The 24,428-nt window shown below is 42.5% G+C and overlaps 1 long non-coding RNA gene across 2 annotated transcripts in view; it reads right to left on the bottom strand.

Annotated features, from left to right (window-relative positions):
• The window catches only part of LOC149864418 (uncharacterized), a 134,677-nt gene that overhangs the window by 32,075 nt on the left and 78,174 nt on the right, over positions 1 to 24,428 (bottom strand). Inside the window, exon 3 of one of the 2 annotated variants that reach the window (XR_016442714.1) lies at positions 10,015 to 11,277. The exons of the other annotated variant lie outside the window; for it this stretch is intronic. This is a non-coding gene — a long non-coding RNA (uncharacterized LOC149864418). Of the gene's footprint in view, positions 1 to 10,014; positions 11,278 to 24,428 lie in introns of those variants that run through there. 2 annotated transcript variants of the gene reach the window in all.

The raw sequence follows: 24,428 nt of genomic DNA, 5'->3' as shown, positions 1-24,428 counted from the left end.
ATAATATTTCTGCTCACTAGAAAAGGCAAAGAATGGCTGCCTTCGCTTCATCGCTGGGATAAATGGAAAGATCACTGACCTAAATTTTCAAGTACCTTGTCTATCATACCTAGATTAAGCACAGTGACAGAAACTACAAGTGCTTTGTATATTGATAGCCCTATCTAGAACTGAGGTAGCCAGTCCAGTCAATAGTTGCCAAGACTATCAGTCTGCCCAGGTGGGGTGCTAGTGGGCAGGTGCCACCTGCAGAGCACTGTTGCCATGGAGGGAAGGTCTGGGGTCCCCCACAGCTCAGGAGTTGTTTGGCCTCCTGGCAGCTCACCCTCTGGCCACAGGAGAGGCAGGTAGGCCCAAGCACCCCATGCAGCCTTTCCACCACCTGGGTCCACCTGGGAACAGTTTGGCTTGCTCCTGGGGCAGTGCGGCAAGGTGGCGGGAGGGTGGCTGGCTGTGCTGGCAACAGGAGAAGGCAGCAGGGACAGCGCATGGGGCACTGGAAACCTGCCAAACCCGAGCTTCCCCAAACATAACTTGGCTTTCAGTGCTCCATGCATCATTGCACTTCACAGAAGCAAACAAATTACTTCAGATGGGTTTAACCTTGCTACGAAACAAGGTAATTTACAAAACAAAACAACAAAGACCTCCCCCACACACCAAAAACAAAAACACGCTGTTGAACATGTACAGAGTCATGAAATTAAAGCAAAATGCATCACTGAAGGTATAAACAGGAATGCTGTTAGTGGTGCAAAAGGGCAATAAAGCCGCCTTAAAGAGCAATTTGGTCACATGTACAAGCACCCCTGAAATTTAAATTAGGTGAAACTGGCCTAACCTCAGAGTAAACAAAGTTTTTGTCACCTGAAAACACTATACAATATTTCAATATTCAAAAAACATTAGCCACAACTAAGTGACCTTCTCTGCAAAGAAACAGCAAAACCCTTGCTATGGTAAGTAGGGTTATTGCTTATACCACATTCTCCAATGTGTCAAAAGCTCTATTAAAAAAAAAAAAAAAAAGTGCAAAACAAGTCCTGTGGGAAATAATGTCATTAAACTAAACAATAAATCTTACCATAACAATAATTTGTCATCTGCCTTTTCCCAACAAATCCATCCTATTATTTTTAACTACAGCCTCTTCTTTGGGATTTACATTCTTCAAGTCCTGCAAGACAGTCATTTTGTTGGCGTTTAGAAACCCTGGTAACTATAACCTTAGTATTGTTTCCATCTCAGATCAAAAGGGAAAAAGAAAAAAAAAAACGTAATCCATTTTTCTAGATCCAGTCCAGATGAAACCTAGAAGTTGGCAATCGTAATAAAGAATCTCAAGAGGACCTGGCAGCATCTACTCCAACTCTCAGCTCTTGGCCACTTATTCTAACATCCAAGTTACCAATTTTAAGGCCAAAAAGATTTTGGGGAAGAGAAAGGAATAAACTGACCCTATACAGGAAACTCTCTGTTACCACCTTAACAATACATGGTTCTGAAAGATAACATTTAGACCCAGCCAGCTGACTAAGCTTGTATCAGGAGATTTAGATATGAACAAAGCAACTTCAACAGAGAAGGCTCTCATATTCTTGCTGCTCAAGAGGAGCAAAGGGGAGGAGGGAGGGGAAGAGAAAGAAATAGGGAATGGTATATGCTTGCTCAGCAGATGGAAGCAGCAGTGGTTACGCTGCTCAGAACATCAGGCAACAATACTTCCCCTGTGCTGCTTTAAAATACAATTGTCTGCTTCCTTTTCTGCCTTACTGGTTTATACATATGTAACCTTAGAGCTGTCAGAGCTCATTGCAAATAATAAGATCTTGACAGATTAGAAAGTTTAGTTGTGTCCCTTTCTCAGGGTACAGCTGCCAATCAATGGAATTCCAAACCTCCCAGCCTCCGTTCATTAGTAATCCTGGAAGAGCTACCCAAATCTTAGGCAATATGTTTGGATAAACTTCAATCATCCCTGCTGCTGACTCAGTGCTTCTTTCTCCATTTATGCTGTTTTTTTCCTGCCTGCATGTACAGCCCCAACGTACAGGCTGAATTATACCTTGCTTTGAATACATGATTTAAATCACCTTCTCTGCCTAGCAGCTTGTCATGGCTCAGCCACCAAAGAGAACCACCTATTGGGGTCTAAGGAGATTACACATTGAAAATGCCAGGGGACACCACCCTGACGACTGCTGCTCAAAGGACCAAGGGCCATTAAGCAGCAGAGTCAGCAACTACAGTGCTATGGTAAACACACGGAAAAGGGAGGAGGTGAGAAATTGAGTAAGATTACTTTTTTCTGGGACACTGCATTTAATTTTATAATTAAGGGCAGACCCTTTCTTGAAGGTTAGCTATTATTTATATTTAGGTTTCTTACAGTATCTTACAGTATTTAGTTAGTCCATAAAGGTGCAAATCTACTCTGCTTAACTTCAAACTAACATGGCTAAGTACCTCTCTCTTCCTGTATCAAAATAAAAGCCAGGTTGCTCACTTGACTAATATACAGCACAGGAACTCTTCCTTGAAAAACTGGAGAGAGTCTAATAGGAAGGTTGAGAAAAGTGAGTTAGGTGTGCCAGAGAACAAACACCTCTGTTTTTTATGGGGATTTTGCATGCGGTCCTAACTCATTTAGATGCACTTGAGACTTTGACCCTCAGACCCCACAACATGATTTACATTGACAGATTCCTGCGTGCGCGCGCGCACACACACACACACACACACACACACACACACACACACACACACACACTGATTTCTTTTGTATTCTGCATGGGCATTAGGCTACAAAGCTGTGTCCTAAAAGTGATCAGAGGAATGATTAGAGGGTGAGGAGTGGCATAATTAGGATAGTACAAATGAGCCAAGTGCCGTAGGCACTGACTTTGTGGGGGAGGGTGTGGCAACTGGAAGTCACCACTGCCCCTGTGTCCCAGGTATCTGACTGTGTCCCTACACTGCTGGGGTGAGAGTGAAAAAGATATGATTTCAGTAACGGAGAAATATTATGCAAAGAAAATATTATTTCCTGGAAATAATCTAAGAATATTATTTCTTAGCCAATGAGTTTGCACAGTGAAGCTGGTATTTGTGTTTGTTTAAAGGTTTTATTTATTTAGGTATTTATTTTTACTTAACCTACAAAAATATTTACTTTTTCCTCACTCATTCCTTTGAAACTCTGGGCCAAAGGGATTGATATTTTGTAACATTAACCAATGCTTTTTGGACTCCCTGGGATAGTTTGGAAGGTAAGAGAGTCATGGCATGGATCCTGTGACTGTTATTCACTTGAATAGATTATACCTGTGCCCATACCCTCTCTAAGGATTGATTTCTTCCTTTTGGCCTTATTTTCTGCTATTTTACTGGCCTTACTTGTTATGCCCCATATCTACAACAGAAAGACTAGACTAGCATCTCCTCCCAGGTAGTCAGTCTTGGGAGACTCTTCACCTACTCTCTACTACAAGTTTTCTGACATTGGAATCCCAAATCACCAGGCTGTCTGCCCCCATAGTTACAACCCACCTGGCTTCTGCTTCTCAGGGCCTTGACATTTCTTGGCTGCCCTCCTTATCTCATAGAACACTTTCTCCCAGAGCATTTCTCTCTGTTTGGCTCTCCCAGATCTCTTCTTGTCCTTGCATCTGTGTGCCCACTTGTGCTGTATCCTGCCTTCCTGAGGACTGTTTCCCTTCTCAAAGGCTTTCCCAGCTTAACAGGCTTCTGTTGTACTCCCTGGAAAGGGAAGATTACAGTGATTTAAATGAGGAAACTTAATTTAAGTCAGCCATTTTAATCTTGCTTTACACTTTTTATTTTTAGGGTTTTTTTCATAAAGAAAGTTGGATTGTGTTTGGATGTTAACCATTAAAGCATCAAATGTTGGCCCCAACTGAGTAATCAATCTTTAAAGTTTTTAATTAAGGCTATACAGTACACTTGCATTATAACATTTATATAGACTACTCCCTTTTGCTAAGTAGGCAGATATAATACATCTATTTGTCTTTATTTAAAAATAACATGGAGATGAATGCAGAATTCTCAAAAGTGATGGGGGAGTGTGTGTTTAGATAGATGGATAGAGTTTCTTGCATGTATAATTCATATATATTTGAAATTTGCAATAGGTAGATATTTATAACATACATGAATTATACATGCAAGGAACACTATATCTGGATCTACAGATAGAAAACAGTTACTTTAAAGCTTATTACAATGAAGATTCTAGAAGATATATTGTTTGACTTATAGCTCACTTCCAAAATACAGAGATAGCTGTAAACTCTTCCCTTTGAGGGAAGAATGATCCCAACCATAAATGATTCTGACCTCATTTCAATTTTTTAGTAGGCAAGTGTTGACTATATTAAATAAGGAAAAAATGTGCCAGTTAGTGTCTGTTTTTATTGGATTCTTATGTCAAGTTTCAAACAAACTAAATGGCATATCAAGTCCTTTTCACCTGGAACAACTCATGCCATCATCTCAAGAGTGATCTTCTGAGTCTGATTTTGGGGATTTCTTTCGAAAGTGCAGGCTCCCATCTCCATTCTGTGTAAGACAGTAAGACTTAGTGTAGATTTTCCCCGAAACTGACACTAATTAAGGGTGGGCTAATTTACAGTTGCATGGTTTCAAAGTAAGCCTTGTGACCAATTTGTATGCAAGTCTTGAAAGGAAGTATTGCAAGATAAAGTAGTGCATTTTGCACACAGCAAGGAACAAGAGAAAAGAAAGAAAGCTTTTTGTTTCAGATCAGAAGTCTGTCCTTCCAAAATTTCCATATTGCCCTTCTGGAACCTTCACAGGACTAGGCTAATCTAGTCTTTGATCTTTGAAACAAAAGGAGACTTGATAGAAGTATTCTGTCATTCTGTGCCTCATTTAACATCTTATTATTGTTACTTTATAAGCTAGAAAAGGCTCCACTTTATCTAGAGGTCTATTTTTAACATGCGACTATGTATGCATATGTGCACAAACTCAAAGTCTACACAGGGGACACATCTGAAAGAAAGCTCAGCAGGTGAGTAGTTCTAAATGTTGTCTGAAAAATGCTTATTAGCTTCTTCTGTGTCATATTTTAGAATCCTAAGCAGCTTGACATTGCCCCTTAACTCCTTAGATAGCAAGTTTTGACAACTGCAGCATTTCTCATGAATGTTTTGCTAAAGTTTGTATTTTAGTGTGAGGGATGCCAGAATGTTTTTAAACACACTCCATTGTCTTGTGGGTATTATTGTTCAATGATGTCGCTTAATGTTCATTCTACTTAGACCCTCTCCAGGCTCTTCCATATTCTCAGCCTCTTGATGCAAAAATTGCGGTTCGTTTCTTTTGGAGGCTCGCAAATAATAATAATAATAATAATAAAATTCTCAGGCACACACTATTAGCAGCACAAAAGGTGTATTTGCAAATAGGGTCAGAGCAGAGACAGAAAATCTCAGATTACTCTGCCACCGAGGAAAACTCTTAGCTGGCTTTTATCTCTTTCCTCCTGGGCATGTGTGCAGAAACAGGAACTCTTACAACTCATTTCCGGTTCATACAAACATACATGTGATTACGTCACATCATCCGTCGCATGTGCATTATAATTAACTACTTAAGTATGCAGGGCGGATAGGCATATATGCATCAGCTAATTACGCACGCTCAGAAAGCTCTCTAGGTCACCAAGAGTTGAAGTCCCCCCCCTTTGAAGGACACAGTCAGTTGAATTCCAGCTTCTGTAATCTGCATGTGAATTGTCAGGGGGAGAAGAAAAGGGAGTGATTTAGTATAAGAAAAGATCCAAGGGGGGGGAGGAATGTCCTTGGTGGTGTTTCTGCTTATCAGGTAAGAGATGCAAACTGTGCAGTTCTAACAACACTCTATTCATTATGTATTTCTAATAATATTTCTAACACTCTCTCTCTGGGTTCTCAGATGCTTTGGTGCCACACTCAGCTCCCTCTCTCTGGGCTCATGGACCCTGTAGCTTGACTCCCACCCTTTCTCTGGGCTCATTGACCCTCTGGCCCAGCTTACACCCCTCTTGGATTTTTGGACCATTTACTACAGCTCTCACCCCTTACCTAGGCCTGTGGCCCTCTAATCTAACTTTCAGGCAATCCCTGGCACTTGTATCTCTTGATCCCACAGTAAGACACTTGATTTTTAGACCTTCTTGGGTCTCTCTCTCTCAGCCCTGCTTTGTGCTCCTGGTCCTCTGATCACTCTCCCAGCACCCTTTCTGGGTCCTGGGCTGGTGGATCTTTTGATCCCCATCTTCTGGGCTCCTGCACTGCCTGCTGGAACCCACTCTCAGTCTTGCTTAGTCTACTGACACTAAGTAGGCCTTGAGCATGCCCTTGCAGAGCTCAAGGTTAAATCACTGGTTCTACTTAAAAATAACCACATGCACCCTCTGGCAGGTGCTCAAATCTTCTCTAGGTTATAACATAAACCAAGGTCTTCTGCCCATATAACAAGCCTCTCTTTGCCCCAGATACCTTCTCTTGTTCCCAGCCCTGCAGAGTTGCTTGCTCAGGTCCACAGTCAATTCAAGAACTCTGCTGCCAGGAGCTCCTCACTTCATGGCTCTCAGGACTGAACTACTTAATAGGCTCAGACCCAGGACTTATATATCTCCAACCCCACCTGCTACTGGTTAGGTGAGTCCCTAATTAATTCTCTTCACCACCTGCAAGCACCTGCAAGCTACCTCTCCAACTACTTGCTCTTTTAAAGGAACAAGCACACCCCAATACCCTGTTACAGGGTTCCAGAACTGGACACAGATTACATGGCTCTATGGGATAGATGTAGATTGAGCACTACTGTCCTAGAGAACTGATATTTTTCTGTTGTCTCTTGACTATGTTCTTTTCTTACTGTGGTATTGCAAACTTTCCTATAACAGTATAAATACTTGTAGCCCAGGTAACTTGGGTATATACTCCCCTTCTCCAGTTGAAGGGGATTGTTAGCTGGCAGGTGTGCTGTGGGGGAGCTGCAGACTGCTCAGATTCCCTCCGTCCCTATAGAACCAGGCCAGGACAGGCAGTGTAAATTATGACTAAGGCCACTGAAATCCATGGAGTGGCACCACTTTATGAACAGAATCGGGCTTGCTATTTACAAAGTAGCGCAGAGTCTTTGAAGAACTGCTATAACTCAGTATAATTTGTTACCTCTTTGGACTTTCACAAAATATGCCTTTTAAATATTCCATTAAAACACCAGATATTAAACCACATGTATGTTAAGGATACTATAAGGAATAAAGCTCCATAGCAATGTAACAATTTATTATTAATAAAATGATTACATTTATACCTTAGGTTAGGTTACTAGAAACTTATTTCCTTTAAATTGTAAAAATCCCTAGGAATTTTATTTTTCTTTCAGCCAGAGAGACTCCTAACCTGTTAAAAGAAGATGACACCAGGAACTATAAAACATCTAACAGTACATATAGACATTTGGGGAGGTTGGAGGGGTTAGATAAAGTTAAAAATGGCTACCCAACCTAAGGTAAGTTGGGATGGAGGGGAGCTAGCTGGTGGAGAAGGGTTAGAGGAGGATCAGGGAGGCTGGTGGGGTCTATGAGTGGAATTGGGAGGCAGGTGGAGTCTACAGGGGATCAGGGGGGTGAGTGGGATCCACAGGGGGCTTGAACAGATTGGGAAGGCTAGCAGGGTCCACAGGAGACGGAGAAGCTCTCATTTTTTTTTCTTTCTTCCCCCCCCACTTTGCTGACCTGCCACTATTTCTGAAAGAGGTGAGGGATCAATGAGTTAAAAATATCCTGGTTTTGCTGGGGGGAGGGAGGGAAGAGGTAATAAAAGTGCAGGCCCAGAACTGGGGCCAATGTTTGGGCTTTCCCAGCCCTGGGGCTGCACTGGGAACTGTACCAAAGTGTAACGATATCAGTTTCACCAGACCTGATCTAAGTTAGGTCTACCTCCGAAGTAGTCTAACTTAGATCTCATCAACCATTTTTAGAATGATCTAAATTTCCTGAACTTTACAGTTTGCACTTAGGCCCCTAGTTAGGCCAATCTAAGTGTAAGGTTCACATTTGGGTGAACTAAGTTGGACTGAGTGGCCATTTAACCTCCCTATAACCCCTCATAACATTTGTACCTAGCTTAAGTGTGCTTATCCAGACTGTGAAATGCAGCTTTTAAAACTATCAGTTTACTTTAACTTTCTGGTTCACTTTCTTTCGTGCTAGATTTTTAAAAGATATATTTAAGCATCGATTACTGTAATTTGTGATTTTTATACAAAACATGTATTAAAAGAAAGTTTAACTCCAACTTGTAAATGTACTGTAAAGGGCAGATCATAAATCTAAGCATTTGGTCTAAAAGCAAACAACCACATTGTTTTCCAAAGACAAAAGCAGGGTGGGGTAGAAATGCATTTTCTCTCAAAGAATGGAGTTTTTAGGAATGCTTTGGAATGTGTTATCGAAAGCCATAAGCTACAATTTAAAAAATGGCCTCTTCCCCCCTCACCATCCTGAAAGAGAGGCTTCTACTCTGTTATGGATATAGACTGGTTTTGTGTGCTGAACTTCTGTTTTTTTGTTATGAGTATAGATTAGTTTCTGATCACTTATACCAGTAAAAGTGTAATCTCTGTACCTGGTCTATGTATGACAGCAGAGTACTTAAACCAGTTTGAAGCAGAACTTGAATTTTTTATTAAGCCCCGATGAAACTCAAAAGTTATCAGAATGGATTGAACAGAAAAGATGTTCAATAAAATGTCCGACCACAAAGATGAAAGCAGTAGGATTATCAGTCAAAGTTCTCAAATGAGACAAAATTATTTGATGCACGACAGTGTGAAACACCCAGCTTTCCCCCCACAGTATGAAATTTCTTTATATCTGCGCTTCTAAAAGTATTGACATGTAAAAACCAGGGGTCAAAAATCACTCCTAGTGCTGTGTTCAAGAAATGAAACTGCTGCAGCCCATAGATAAAAAAATGGGATGTCACCCTTATTGCTTTCCTTGCAGTAGTAGATTTATTGAACAAAACTTGTTGTGTGTATTTATAGTCTTTCAGCCAAATTTCTGTCCTTATTTTACACCATATGTAACCCACAAAGATCACTGAGTTTCTTGTGGATCTGTGTGAGAATGGGGGCAAAATATTGAGCTTTTAAATGCACTTCTCTTGAATTGCTGTATACACATCTAGCACTTTGTTTATATTATCACAGGAATATTATGGTCTCTAAACTTCCATTGGCAGATCATGACTTAACAACTAACCAATCACTTTATAGCCACTTAAAATAATAATCTCCCTTGCTGTTACCAGATTTGCCCATTACTTTGGGGTGTGCTCATTTATTAGGGATACATTTCTAGGGTCTTGGTAATTCTATTAGTATGCTGCTTGTGTTACTTGTGTTTCTATACAGAGCTGTATGTCCCCCTTCTGCAAGCCCTCACCCCCCGATGGAGCTATCTTGCAGGACTCGGTTTCAGTGGGGCTGGGTTCCCCCAGTCACCAAATCAGTCATACACACAAACACACATAGATTAACGTGACACGCCTGACCTGGCCGGGTTGATCAGCATGGACAGGCTGACACCCTCATATGCCAAGAATCAGTTTATCAGAGCAACAATAAACTACAGTCAGACACAAGCACGCAGTTAAACAGAATACCTCTGAATCCAGCTGGGTGTCCAGATGACACCCTCATGGGCCAGCATTCAGTTCATTAGGGCATGTCTGAGGCAAACTGGGTCAATCAGCCTGTACAAGTTGATCCCCTTATGTGTTTCAAACTCAGCACGTCCCAATCTTTTAGCCTCTTGATGAGCAGACCCCACAGTATTTTTGGGCTTAGGTAAAAGAAGCGCTGCTGCAGAGCAAGTGGGGAAGGGGAAGTAGAGAAGGAAAAATATACCCAGTTACCACCAGTTAGACTATAAAAGTTATTTATTGTTAAGTATATTAAATATATAATGGCACTAGTAGTAATAGACATGCAAAGGAAAACAAACACAAACAATCACAGTATTACCCTGGTTTCACTAAGTATTTGGGGAAACTTAGCTCAAGATTAATTAATACAGTTCAGGTTCAGAAATCTATGCTTAGAGAGAAAAGAGAAAAGAGAGAGAGCTGGGATCTCACCAGTCCAAGGCACTCAGGTTGCAGAGCTGACAGGTCAAAGTTCTCAGCACAATCCTTCAAGGGAGACAATCTGCCTTCTTCAGCCTCTCGAGAAGAAAGTGGGTGGTGTCAGAGAGACTTCTCCTCTTGAAGCACACCCAACTGCTGCTTTTTACAGATTTTTATACCCTCAGTTCAGCTTCTTTCAAGCATTCTCAATAGTGTAAATCAAATTGTCTTTTCTATTGACAAGGGGTTATCTGGTTTGGAACATCTCAGGAAATTGATTGATACTCAGGAAATACATAAGGTTAGGGAGTAACCAGATACTTAAGAGCCAGCTTGAAATTTCTATGGATATTCTATTGATGGTATATCTCCTGGTTTATTCAGAAACAATAGATAGCTTACAGCATCAGGATTTTGGATTTTTACTTGTGAACAAGCCTCAGCTTAGCATGACTTTTCCAGATCTTACTATAGTCTTTTAATCAACCAAAGGCAATTATTGGAGTGTTCATAACCTTTGGGAGGGGAAGACTTCCACCAGTTGTCCCAGGAAAAGTATGACAACACTTGTGGTCAGGGCTCCAACAGGCTGGACTCTGTGATGAACTCTTTACCATTGGTTAAATGTCACCCATACCCCCTCTGACTCAGTGTCTTGCCTCAGCATTTCCTAACCCAGCAACCGAGTTGTAGCCAATTAAGTTTAAATAGGCCTCCCATAGTGGGACCAGGGACTGTATGGCCCAAGATGCCTAGTAAACTTTCTTTCTGCTTAGAGGTGTGTGTGTGTCGGGGGGGGGGGGGGGGGAGTCCTTTGTAAATCCAGATTAGAACTGGTCTGATAAATGCTGAGCTGGGTGTGTCTAAATGTGGCTTGATTAGCATTTGGAGCACAGATTCCCCATCATGCAGTGCTCCCCTGCTTCTCTGATCCCAGAATTCACTGCAGTCTCTGCTTCAGGCTTTCTGTTCTCCATCTCTCATGTAAATGAATGGTCATCTGGTTCCATCTCGGATGCAAATGAGATCTAGGGCAGTTGTTTCACTCTTGTCACCCTTATCTGGAGGGTTTTTGGTGCGTCTCTCACTGCATCTTTATCGGTTTCTGTTTAGGTAGAGGAGGGGAGGGGGATTCTTTGTGAGTCAGACAGGCTGCATCCTGTGTCAGGGTTCCCCAAGAACATGGAGCTGAGTGGTAATATTGCATGTAAATAGCAAGATCCTACAGTTTTAATGAATAAATATATATACAGGAGAAATTTCAGTGACGTCAATAATAATGCTTCCCTAGATAGAGTTACTTTCAAGTACTAAGTATTTTTAAGGGCAGGCCCAACCAGAATTATCCAATAGAATCTGTTCCTGTGAATCCCATCCTTCAACAAAACTCTGAAAAGGCAAGCTGGCGGGAGAATTGTCTATTTAGAGTTCCTTTTTAACAAAGGCTTATAGGTGGCTAAAGCAGTGCATGATGGTGGACCCATTCCAAAATGATTCTATTATGTCTTTATTCTGAATAGCTTTTTGATACATTTTTGTGCAGTTTCTCCCTTTTGTATCTTTCTCCCTTTGGTATCTTTTGTTAGGAGCTAAAAGGAGACTGTTGCTTTAACAGTATAGGGCTAGAAAAAATGGGCACTTTACATTAATACAAAATAATCAGGCTGTTACACAAAATTCAGTAAGGATTCTTTTATGTACACCTAACTGAGGCTACTAAAACATACCTAATGTGCACACACCCAGGATCTTTTAGCTGTAATGAAATATGAGCTCTTCCTTCAGGCATTAAAGTCAACTTAACTCAAGACAAAACACCACAAATTGTTCGTTAGAAACTCATTGTAACCTTTGCATGGAACCTGCAACCTCTGCACAGAACCATTTCCTTGCCCTCAGTATTTGTGTCTGTGTGCATGTATATGTTGCAGTGGTATAAGTTATAAATTGGAGAAGCTACCTAGCAGAAGGCTGAGGAAATCGGGAATTGAGAGATGGTCCCTCAGGGAGCATCTAAATAGTTAGGTATTCACTTTTAGTTAGTAAGTTAGAGCAGATACATTACACTTTTACCAGTATAAGTGTTTGGAAACCGGTCCATACCCATAACAGAACAGAAGTTTGGCACACACAAAGACTGATTTAAAAATGGTGGAACCCAGTTTAATATTTACCACCAAAGGGCAAACGTGTGTTTTGTTTACTACCGATCTAAACTATGCCGCTTATAGAAAACTACTTAGACTTAGATTCCACCTTGGGGTCTTTAAATGTCTGTATATAGCCTTAGTGAGAGGCAGACAGGAACTGCAGGAGTTGCACACTTGTCCAGAATAAAACCTGTTGAGTTGTTCTTATTCATGCATACCTGTGTTAACTGAACCCAGTGATCACTGTGTCTATGTGTGCAAGAGAGAGATTTTATCTTAGCAGCTTTTGGGCACTGCTGACCAGAGGAGTAACTTTAAATTTTGGTGCTTGAGGTGGTACAGGGGAAGGAACGCTCACCTCCTTCTGAAGACTGCAGCATTATGGGGCGCTGCTCCCTCTATGGGCTGCTGCTCCCAACATGGGCTGTGGCAGCAGCACAGGCTCATTCTGGGGGCTGCCATTCTGCCCCCCTGCCCTTGAATTAGCACTTGGGGGTAGTGTCCTGTTTTCCTCACCCTAAGTTGTCCTGTTCCTGCTGAATAAGCCTGCACTTTAGGGTAGCAGAAGAAAGTGAAGTAAGGAATATCTATTTCAAGCCCCATCCTACAAGCAAGTCAGTACATGCAGACCCTTATGCCCATGGAGAACCTTAAAGAACCCAATGAGGCTCTGTATGGAGCAAACAAATGTCCCCATGTTGAACAGTGTCAGGACCTTGTTATGTTTTTCCAGAGGTTTCACAGAAAGCAATAAGGCATTTAACTTTGTTCTATAAACACAATGAAATCCTGTTTGGGGCCTCATACTGTAGGTCCCCTCAGAAAGTGTAACACTGAGGGATTAGCATCACACTTAATCTGGCTGTTTGTGTAAATATCTGTCACTTTTGACTGATACTGGGAGAAAGTTAATATTCACTTTGAATTACCTAACATGAAAACATCAGCTTTATTGCTTACTTGGGGCTATTAAAGGAGCAGAGGAGAATAAAAATAACTCATTTACTTTTTCTTTAAAAAAAACAAAAATGAATGGACATGATATTTCATTCTGCTGAGTGTTGAAAATTTCTAAAGACACACTGTGCACCAAGATCTCTTTCTCATTTTTCCTCTTTGCAGCCACTAGGGACCAAACTGGTCGTTCATTAAGGTTTTAATTAGTTTATTTTCAGTTTCTTTCCTTTTATAAAGACTTCATGTTGTGGGAAAGCAAGTTCAAAGATATATTCTAAAGGATTTGCTTGGAGGACAGTAAATGTCCAATAATATAACCCTCTCCCTCCTCCCGTCCTCCCCCCCATCCAAATTAGGCTTTACAAGCTTCAGTTTAACAGAAATGTGAAGATTTATAGTCAAATAGAGATTACTTTGAGTTTGAATAAAATCTGCTACACTTGCAACTCAAACAAAGGCCTCACACATTAGCAGCAGGTTCCAAGTGCGCTGACCACATGAGCATGAGCAACAGTAGAGCCGACTCACTCAACTGTACTACCCAGTCTGAGATGCAAAAAAGCAAAAGAAAGAAGTAGTTGGGTTGAGTGGCAAGAAAATGTTTAGACTTTTAAACTTTTCAGTTTGCATAAGTTATGAAGTGTTATTAGTATTGCTGTTCTTTATATACTGTTGCATATAAAGGTAACTCATATATAAAATGTATGGAGTTTTCAAAATAAACCAATTTCTGTAGAAAAACAGGAATCAAAAAGCATCACAATTTCATAACATCTACTACACCTTGAACTTTACTCTTCTAAAATGATATTTTTTTGTTTTGAATTCAAGGCCATCAAATCAGAAGGGGAAGATTCATGGAGTGAGGTTGTGCAGGACCCCAAGGAAGACTTCAAGGTGTACAGGAGTGTGTTTTATAATCGCTTTTAAAGATACTGCAAATGGTTAGAAATGCATTCAATTACCACTATCTTGTTGAGCCAGAAATTGTTCACATTTGCATTCCATCGATACAGTTATAATGCCACAAGAGGATTTTACATATCGTCAGCAATAAGGAAGGAAGAGCAATGTACATATTAGTTGGAAAACAGAAAGATTAACTAGCTGGGGATTGCTCACTGTGGAAAGCAAAGAATTTACTGCAATTCTTATGAACATGGGTGTATGCACTGTCAATGAGTTAGTTGCTATGGAGTCAGAACAAATGGGGATATAAAGGAGCAAAGCAGGAAATGGCTTACATAAACACCATTAACACAAACAGTGAACAAAATAACCATCTTAACAAATGTGAAGTAGTGGCAGGTCCCCTTCACTCCAACCTTAGTGACATACATGCTGTACCTGGGTCTAAGGCACCAATGCTAGGTCATGCCTACATAGAAGCTTGAGGGTGTGGGCAAGTGTAGGGAAGATGGGATGTGTGTCCATCTCTCTGTTGTTCTGTAACTGTTTTCTTAAGTGCTATTTATGTTTTGGCAAATAAATCCTACCTATCTTCAAAGAAATGCTTTCTGAGGGAGCGCATACTTTCATCAAATACTCTAGTAAGCCTGTGTAGAACAACCAAATCTCTTCTAGGTTTACATTCAATCTACAAATCAGACATTTGCAACTGAAAAAATGTCAGTTCTCAGGGGGGCTGAGAATGTTAGCCAGACCTCATTAGATTATGGCAATGAGTGATTTATGATGACTTTCATTCAACAATGTCCCCATGTGAAGGGATCAAGGACCCGGGGGGCCAGGATAATGTGGAAGGAAGGCGGCGGAGCCTGGCCCGGCTTCCAGGTCCGGACCCGGAAGCGGCCCCTGAGGTCTTCCCCTTCCAGGAACCCGGACAGATCCGGGTCGGGACCAGCCCGGAGCTATAAAAGGAGCACCCCAGCTCCAGACGGGAAGAGGGAGAGCCTCCGACTGCAGCCAACGCCGGCGACAGCAGAGCCGGCAGTGGCGGATCCGGCGGCAGCAGAGCCGGTGACAGCAGGCCCGACAGCTGCAGAGCCAGAGATGGCGGAGCCGGAGGGACATGGTAAAGGAGGCACCGGCGGAGAGACCCTCCTTGGGCGGCTGCAAGCCGTCTGGCTGCGTGGCAGGACCCTTTGGGGCGGAGGTAAGCCCCAACGCGCCCAGGCAGCGCGAGGGGCAGGCAGTAGGGGAACGAAGACCCAAACACCACAGAAGGCAGTGGCACCTGGCCCAAGGTGGGTACCGTAAGTACTCTAATAGGGGCCCCCAGCAGGGGAAGACACCCCACTGCGGGGCCTGTGGACGGACTCAGGGGCCGGAGATCCCAGCCCGGCCGGGGCTGAGGGCAATTGCGGAGTGAGGTAAAACTCCGCCCCAGAGATATGGGCTCAGAAGTTGTGTTGGCATTGTATTTCTTTTGTTCCTTTTGCCCTTTCTGAACATCCTCCTTCCTGCTGGCACCCATTACGTGTGTAGATACATTTATCAGATGTCCACCATGTTTCTGGAGAGTTTCAGTTCTTGTGGGGCTTGTCACTGCTTCACTCTTTCATGCAAGGTGTTTTCTTACTTGGGCTAAATCCTAGAATCACATGTTGTTCAGTAGTTATGCAGAGATAAGGAGTCTGACACAGGGTCAACTATACATGGTGCCCAAGTTCTAATTAATCAGCATGGAGTTGCATAAGGATCTGCTTAACTGTTTCAGCTGGTTCATACCAGAACTAAATAGGTTAACTTCAAATTAATTGATCATCTGCATAAAAGTACAGCTGGTTTTATAGTTGATAAATCATGATTTACAAATGCTACGAGTATATGAATCTCAATAAGTCAAGATAGGTCTAGAATATGCCCTTAGTTTTTACTATGTGTTATGTTTGCCCTATTTTTTCCTTTTTTTCAGATGATGCCCAGACTACATGAAAGGAAGACAGAAATGAAGGAAGTGCTAGCAAAGGGAGGAGAAAGAAAGAAGACAATACAGGATGGGCAAGGGAAAGAGACACCCAAATATGGGGGGAAAGGGCAGCATAATACAAAAAAGATAAGGAAGATGAAGTGTCACCAACCAGTGGATCTCGATCCACCAGTAGATCTCAGAGCCTCTTACAGTGGATCTCAGAGCCTCTTGGAGTTGATCTGAGGCTGTAGTGGGGGGGCTGAGTGCCTGCATACATGCATGCACGTGCCCCAGCTCAGCCAGGTCAGTCTGTGGGGGAGGGAAGGGGCAGGGGCTAGATCATGGCCCCTGTGGTGAGGGATGGTGCTGCAGGAGCAAGTGGAGTGCAGCCCTGGCTGGGTGAGACTTACCTGCTGGGGAGGCATGGCCCCAAATAATTTTTTCTCAATCTGTCCCCTCACTCCCCCTCCCACAGACTTACCTGCTGGGTGGTGGTGGTGGTGGCAGTGCACAGTAGATCTTGGGTTGTGTTTTTGTGCCAAAGGTGATCTCCTACTTAAAAAGGTTGGAGACCATTGTTGTAGAGTACAAAATACACAAGGACAATAGGAAGGAGTTGTCAAGAAATGTAAGTGAAAAAACGCAGGGAACAACTGCAGCGTATAAAAATGAGAACAGTTTATTTTATACTACACAGGTTCTTACACTGTGGATGCATCTCCATGAGACGCTGACTGTGCAGTTGTGGTAATCCGCAGTCACTTAGTACTTGCATACACATGTACTAAACAACTGTGCAGTAACTGGAATTACTGCACAGAACATCCCTAACAAGCTTCTTGGTGACACTAATTACACAGTAGCTTGTTAATACTGCACAGTAGTGTTGCATCATACTTCATGCCACACAACACTGCTGCATGGTAGTAACAAGCTACTGTGGATTCAAATGTGGACATGAGCTGTGTACACCACTGTAGAAGCTAATTCAGTGAAAGGTTTTCAACAACAAAGAAATCAGACAAAAAACACTATTACTACTACTACAACAAAAAACCTCAGAGTTACAGGATCAAATAATATTCAGCAAGTATTTGGGTCTGGAAGAAAGGTTCTGACGGATCTGGAATTCTCATTCTTCCTCTCATTCTTCCAAATTCTATGACAGATCAGTCCCTATTTCCATTTATCATCTTTTTTATACTGATATCTTCTTTCATGATAAACACTGTAGGGGGTATGGTTAAAATTTGTTCAAAATTTGAGGTACTTGGAATGCACTGCATTATGTTGCTTTCGATATGCAATCTGCATGAGGCATGGTTTCAGGAATTAAACATGAAATGTAACCTTTAAACATTGAAAATAAATTCATACAACAGCTTGAAGAAAATATACACAGCTGACTACAACCAAGAATATTTCTTCTGCCAATATTTCTTCTGAACTTGCTTGAATATTTCTTCTGAATAAATGCTCCAGCATTCAATTATATACTAACAAATCAATAACTGTTCAACTGACATACATATTTGCAGAGATGCAATAACATTTTTAAAGAAAGCCTTTTATCCTGCATCTGTTGAGATAGCAGAGGTTAGTGGGTAAGGAAATCACTGCCCCACTAATACTTTAAACTTTTTTCATCCTGAAAAGTCAGACTCGATGCCATAGATTAAAATCTGTCCTGTTTTTGTCATCCTTAGGTTCAGGCCAAATTTTTAACATTTGAAAAAAAATTTAACATGCTACATACTCACCATAAAACATTGCTTGAAAAAAAAACACAGCACCTTTTCTGATGCTAGCAATGGGACAAAAAGCATTTCTAAACTCAGGGAATGTTCCAGAGATTTTTTTTTATACAAAGACCTTTGCCAGATTCCCAGCACTGAATATACATGAATGTTGATATGCTTAGAATTGCAACCCACCTCATTCTAACAAAATCTAAGCTGCATTGATTTATGCTTTGCAAGTGGTGTCAACACTATTAGGCATAACACAGCATAATAATTAAGTCAAGATCACAGCATTACAGAATTTCATATGAACTCTGTCAATTTAACAGCCCATCATGATAGAGTTGTAAAACAGTGTAGTCTATTACTAATTGGTATCTAACACTCCAAACACAGCACATACAATCACAAGAAAATGGTATACGATGGAACAAGTTTCCAAAAGTCACTTCTTAATGCAGCTGAAAGACAGGAAGCATTTCGCAGGTTTTTATAGGCGCATTTCAGAACCTGGCAGTTTGCAAAGTCAGCCTTTGTATGTTTGTGATGGGATGATATACTCCTGTTCCACTGTCCACACAGTTTTCAGGGGCTGCATTTGGCCTTTTAGAATTGTAGCTTCCCTCCTTTGCAGACCCAATCCTGTATGTCTCCCTTATGCAGAACTCCATGGGTGTCTGGTACCTCTTGGGGGGGGGGGGCGGTCCCCTCGGCAGCTGATCCCGCTGGCCATGGGGGTGCCAATCTCATTCACCATAAAAGTGGCCGTACCACTTCTGGAGCTCTGCAGCCACTTTTGGAAGCGGCATAGCTGCTTTTGCTGGTGGCCCCACTCCCCAGCCAGCACTTGTGGGGGGGACACTGGTGCTCCTGCCCTGCCCCCTTGCCTGCCGGCTACACAGGGAGCATGGCCTGACAGGGTGCACCGGTGCTCTCAGTGGGTGCACGTGCACCCCCATGCACCTCCTATGCATTGCCCCTGGAGAACTCCCATAAACTTCAATAGCAGTTCTGTGTATAGGTTTCCAAGTTCAGGTACACAATGCAGGTATAATCTGACATCCTGGTGATTCACCGGCAGCTGAATTGAACCCAGAACTTCCAGATCTAAAAATGCTCTTTGCTACTGAATCTAAAAGGCTCTAGTGTCCATATGTTAGATGACTCAGTTGTTAACAGTCTGGACAGAATTGAAACCGTAGTGCAGCTCCCAGAAGGGGACAGAAAACTGCAGTATTTAAGTCTGACTCACATAGGCTTAGATCCATGGAACAAATATGATGTAGTAGTAATGCTGTGGTGCAAGGGCATGGTGGCAGAGCACTTGAAGAACCTTGCTATAGCTCCAGAGCTAGGAGTTCAAGCCCTACCTTGGTCTCATGCCAAAGACAGCCTGCTGTTGACCTAGCTGCAAGCCAGTATCTGCTCTTTCAGTCTGGGGATCCATGCCATTCCCCTTACAGTTAGCTATAGAAACTGGCTTGCTTGAGCCACACTGGTGGGGTGGGGATGACCTACATTTTCTTGATATCCTGCTGGATTTTTCTGAGTCTAGGAAGATTTCTGTTTTGAAATCAGGCAGAAGTTAGGGCAGGTTGACACCTTAGGCCCCCTCTACACATGCAGTTAAATGTATAATGGTATCTAATATGCAGTTCATACTATCATGTCCCCCTCCCTCCCATACCACATGTGCATGGCAGGACAGCAAATACAAGATTGGACATTCGAACCCATTGCATGTTATTGCTGGTGCAGGGGGAGCCAAAGTCTTGCCTTCCCTTCCCTGTGCCAGCAAGAAGCAAGCTCTTATGGCTGGGAGCCCTGTCAGCTGAGGGGCTCCCAGCCATGGGGGCACCCCATTCACTCCTGAGGTGGAGAGATTCCCTTAGCAGTGATTTCCTGCTCTGGAGGTTAAACGCACCCACAAGGCAGGGAGATTGTAGACATGTCCTGTGGCTGCCATGGCCCACACTGAAGAGACCAGTGTCTCCAGCTGCTGGGGCTTAGAGTCCACAGCAGTTCATAGATTCATAGATTGTAAGGGGCTGTAAAGGACTCGCAAGATCATCGGGCCCAGGTCCCCTGCACTAGGCAGGAAAGACAAGTGGGGTCAGGTGATTGTCCAGTCTCTTCTTGAAGATTTCCAAGGTAGGTGATTGCACCATCTCTGAAGGGAGTTTATTCCATAGTCTTGACACAGTAACTGTGAAGAAGTTTTTCCTAGTCGTACGCCTAAAATGGTCTTCCGGGAGTTTGTGGCCATTGCTCCTCGTTTTCCCCAAGTGTGCCCTGGTGAACAGTTGTTTGCTGAGCCCTTGATGTATCCCCCTGATGTAGCAGTAAGCTTCTACCAAGTCCCTCAGCCTTTCCTCATATGGCTTGACTTGCAAGTCTCTGATCATATGGGTGGCTCTTCTCTGGATTCTATCACGCTTTTCCATGTCCTTGTTGAAGTGTGGCACCCAGAACTGGATGCAGTACTTCAGCTGCAGTCTCACCAATGCTGGGTAAAGTGGAAGAATCACTTCCTTGGTTTTGCTTGAGATGCATGCCAGAGCATTATTTGCCCTTGGCTACAGCATTGCACTGATGGCTTATGTTCATATTATGGCCTATTATTACCTCTTTCAGTCATGGTGCTAGTCAGTTTAGTGTCACTGTGCCTGTGTGTTGGGCGTTATTCATCCCCAGATGGAACATTTTATACTCCTCAATGTTGAACTTCATCTGGTTCCAATTTGCCCAACTTGCCATCCTGTCTAGGTCTGCTTGTATCTGCAGCTTATCTTCAAGCGTGATCACCCTTAACTTGGTGTTATCCAGGAACTTGGCCAATAAGCTCTTCACGACCACATCCAAATCATTGATAAAGATGTTGAAAAGCAATAGAGCAAGCATGGACCCCTGAGGGACACTACTGGCTATGTCTCACCAGGATGACACAGATGCATTCATTGGGACTGTTTGGGTCCTATTGTAGAGCCAGCTTCCTATCCACCTAATTGTCAAGTAGTTAAGCCCACAATCCTCCAATTTTCCTATGAGAGCATCATTGGATACCAAATCAAAGGCCTTTTGGAAGTCTAGGTATACAATGTCGACCACCTTGCTCTTAACCAGGTTGTGAAACTCACAGCCTTGACTGAACAAGGTGATGGGGCTCCCAGCCATAGGGGAGACCCTGATACATGCAAATTAAAGCTCTATATCAACCAGCTATAAAGTTAGTACACATTTTTGAGGTCTAACTTTACAGCTGGTTGAAGCTTGTTTGGTATGGTAAGTACTTAGGATGTGTAGCTGGTCTTCAGGTAATTGTGCAATTAACCAGATATAATTGCATAACTTTGAAGGCATTTCAACGAAAATAATGCTCAAATTTTTTAACCTGGAAAAATATTTTACCCTAGATTCATTCTCAGAAACAGTTCCAATGAATTTTTCCAATATTTCAACCCTGCACATATTTCAGCTCTGTAGCCTGAACAGGTAAACATTGGCAATGTTACAAGTAATTGAAAACTCAGTTTTAAAAAGGGAAGTAGCAGGCAACCTTAAAAACCAGCAGTGTTACTAGCCCTGCCTCTAGTATAAATACTGAATTAGCTTTAAGATGCTTTTATTAGCACACACAAATTATTTCACAAACTTGCCAGTAAATTATAGGGATATTTTTTCATAGGTTTGGCTGCAAAAAGTATGCAGCTGTTTCTAAGGCTGGGAGATGCCATACAGATCTGAAAGCAGTGCCTGCTGCCAAGTTGTTTCAGCAGTTCTAATTAGATCCAGTTTGTGGAGATCACCATGTGCTTCATCATATGACCTCTGCTTGAAACACAGCTACTCCCTCTGCACAGATGTAAATTTTTGCAGGGTCCTCATTAAAGCTGTATCACTATTTCTGTTATGCTATATGTAGAGGTATAAACTGAAAAAATCTTCAGCTAAAATTCAGGGGATCTTAAAATTCCCCAACCCTAAAAGGATTTTTCTTAACTTGTAGGGAGAATTCTATTGACTAAAATGGAGTTCCTGTTAAAAAGATGATTCCTTCCTGAAGATAACATGAAATTTCAAACCTCATAACTTTACCCTGACAACAATATGATCACTTTAACATTTCTTCTTTGAGATGCTCATCATGGCATTTTTTCAAGAAACAAAAACAGGCATTAGCCCAAATCAAAACCCTGCTTTTCCACCTGCTGAACTGTATGTGCATTAGGGTTTGTATACACACATGTGGAAATTTCAGATTCTGAATCTAGATATTGAACCACATTTTGCAGCCAGACTTTGCCATAGATATGGAAACTGACTTTTGAGAGGAGAGACAATGGTTAAGGACCACCTTGTTAGGGTAACACTATTTGGATCTTGGGAAGCATTGGATTTGCAGTTGAATAAAAGGTAACTGCAAATCTAGCAAAGCTGCTAACCACAAGGCAGAATGGTATGTTAAAACTAACTTTGCAAGACACTTAGGAAAGTATTTTCCTAACAACATAGTATTGTTGTAAGATATATAGTTCATTGTGTAAGAAGAACAGGATGCAGTCCACCAGGTATCGTTAGGAGATAAGGCAGAAGCAAGACCTTGGAGATGGTGAAGAAATCAGGAAGAAGCCACAAGTGACCGAAAGAAGCCAGGGTCAAGGTCTTAGGTATGCGCTCATAGCAAAAAGACATGTAAATAAGTGAAATGCATAGGCAATTCCATGCTAATGAAGTAAACAGTAAAAAGAGGCAGAGCTTAAGTTGGGAAGGACTATGGGTGGAACAAAGGAGGGACAAAGGTGGGATAAATGTTAATGAACATAAACCAAGGTTTATAAATATGGAAAGAACTAATGTTCAGGGCAGCTTTCCAGTTTGTTGAAGCTTTGTCTGAAGCTGTCTCCATTTTGAATAAAGCTGTTGATGAGCAATGTGTGCAGGTGATGCCTGATGGCATTGATCCATCTAGCCCATCTTGGATTACGGCCCAGGTGTGGGCCGAGGGAATTTTAAGTTAAAAATCATGAAAGCAGGTCTTCTGTAAAGCAGCTGCCTTCTAAGCATTGTCCTGGGGTGTTCAAGCCTTCTGGCTTGAGTTTCAAGAAAAGGAAAAACTTTGTCAGGAAAAGCATGATCTTATTTGTCAACTTAAAGAAGTTGTAGCCCAACAGCAACAGTTGAATCATGTTTTGGTGGTTGTTGAGATAAAAGAAAGAGACTCAGAAGATTTGCTAAGCACCACATGAGAAATTAAGTCTTTCAAGTCTCTTATTGACAAAATGCAGACTCTGGGGAATGCAGCTGATCCCTGAAGTGTCGCTGTTCTGAGTGGCAAAACGTTGCCCACGGTAACACCATCCACCCCACTTTTTAGTCCTCCCTCAGCCTATCCACCCCACCCTCCAGATCTCCCCAATTACTCAGCAGAAGTGCATGCTGTTGAGCAAACTGTAACCCTAAATTCCCCCCCTGTGGTGCCCCCCAGGCTGCTTCCCCTGGGCTGATTCGTTGGTCCAGTTTAGATATGCCTGAAGGAACAACTCAGGTGCAGCAAGTTAAAATCACTTTCCCTACCCCCACTGAGTGAGAGGCATTGTAAGCCCAGTTGGGCCTCATGCCTTTGGAGTGGGATGAATGAAACCAGTGGCTGGTAAAAGCCAAAAGGAGCCTTGCTATGCTCCCAGGCCATGAATTATGTGAAGTTCTACTTGGGCTGGTAAAGGGTTCATCCCCACCGTTTTGGGAGATGGAGGGTGGCAGGCCCGAATGACTATTGCCTGAGCACTTTTTGGGGTCTATACAGTGGATCAGAGCACTAGCCAAATGTGTCCACTTCAAGAAGAACACCCCGGGATATAATTGGGTGAGTACAGGCTTGAGTCTGAGTATAGGACAATTCTTTGACTCCAAAGTGGGCACTGCCATCCAGTGTTGGCAGTGCTGCACAGACACGCTGCCTATTTGATGTATGGATTCAGATGCCCCCCCACTTTAATTACTGTGATAGAGATGCAAGAGGGATTACTGCAGGAAAACCAATTACACCACTACCTTGAGTGAGCTGAAGCTTGGTGGCAATCACAACAAAGGTGTCCAAGCCCAACAGGTCTTAAAGAATCAAGGAGCTGTTGAATCCAAATCACAGCTTTGCTGATTGGAGTGTATGTTAGAAGAGTTATCAGCTAAGCTTGTAAGTTTCCCTTCCAAGCTACACATTGAAAATCCTAATTATGGAGAAGGTGATCAGGAAGGTAAAAGCAGCAAGGGTTTTCAGTCACGCAGGCCAGGGGATTGGGAATGTCCTCAGGGAGTGTGTCCCACAAAAATTTTCCTAACAAGGATCTATGTTTTAGATGTGGCACCCCTTGAACAGAGTGAATAAATCAAACTACCCCTTGGCCAGTGCCCTGGGTTCTCACCCTCACTTCAGAGCCTGAGAATCCACCTGTGCCTCTTCAAGACCGAGACCGTGCCTCCTGCGGTCCCAGCCAGTGTCTCCCATTCCAATTCAATCAGGATGGGAGACCCTGGA

Source organism: Crocodylus siamensis, chromosome 5, assembly GCF_052110815.1.
Source record: "Crocodylus siamensis isolate JL-2025a chromosome 5, ASM5211081v1, whole genome shotgun sequence".
Classification (NCBI taxonomy): domain Eukaryota; kingdom Metazoa; phylum Chordata; order Crocodylia; family Crocodylidae; genus Crocodylus; species Crocodylus siamensis.
The sequence above is the reverse complement of the archived record's forward strand: the minus strand, read 5'-3'. Positions and strand labels throughout refer to the sequence as shown.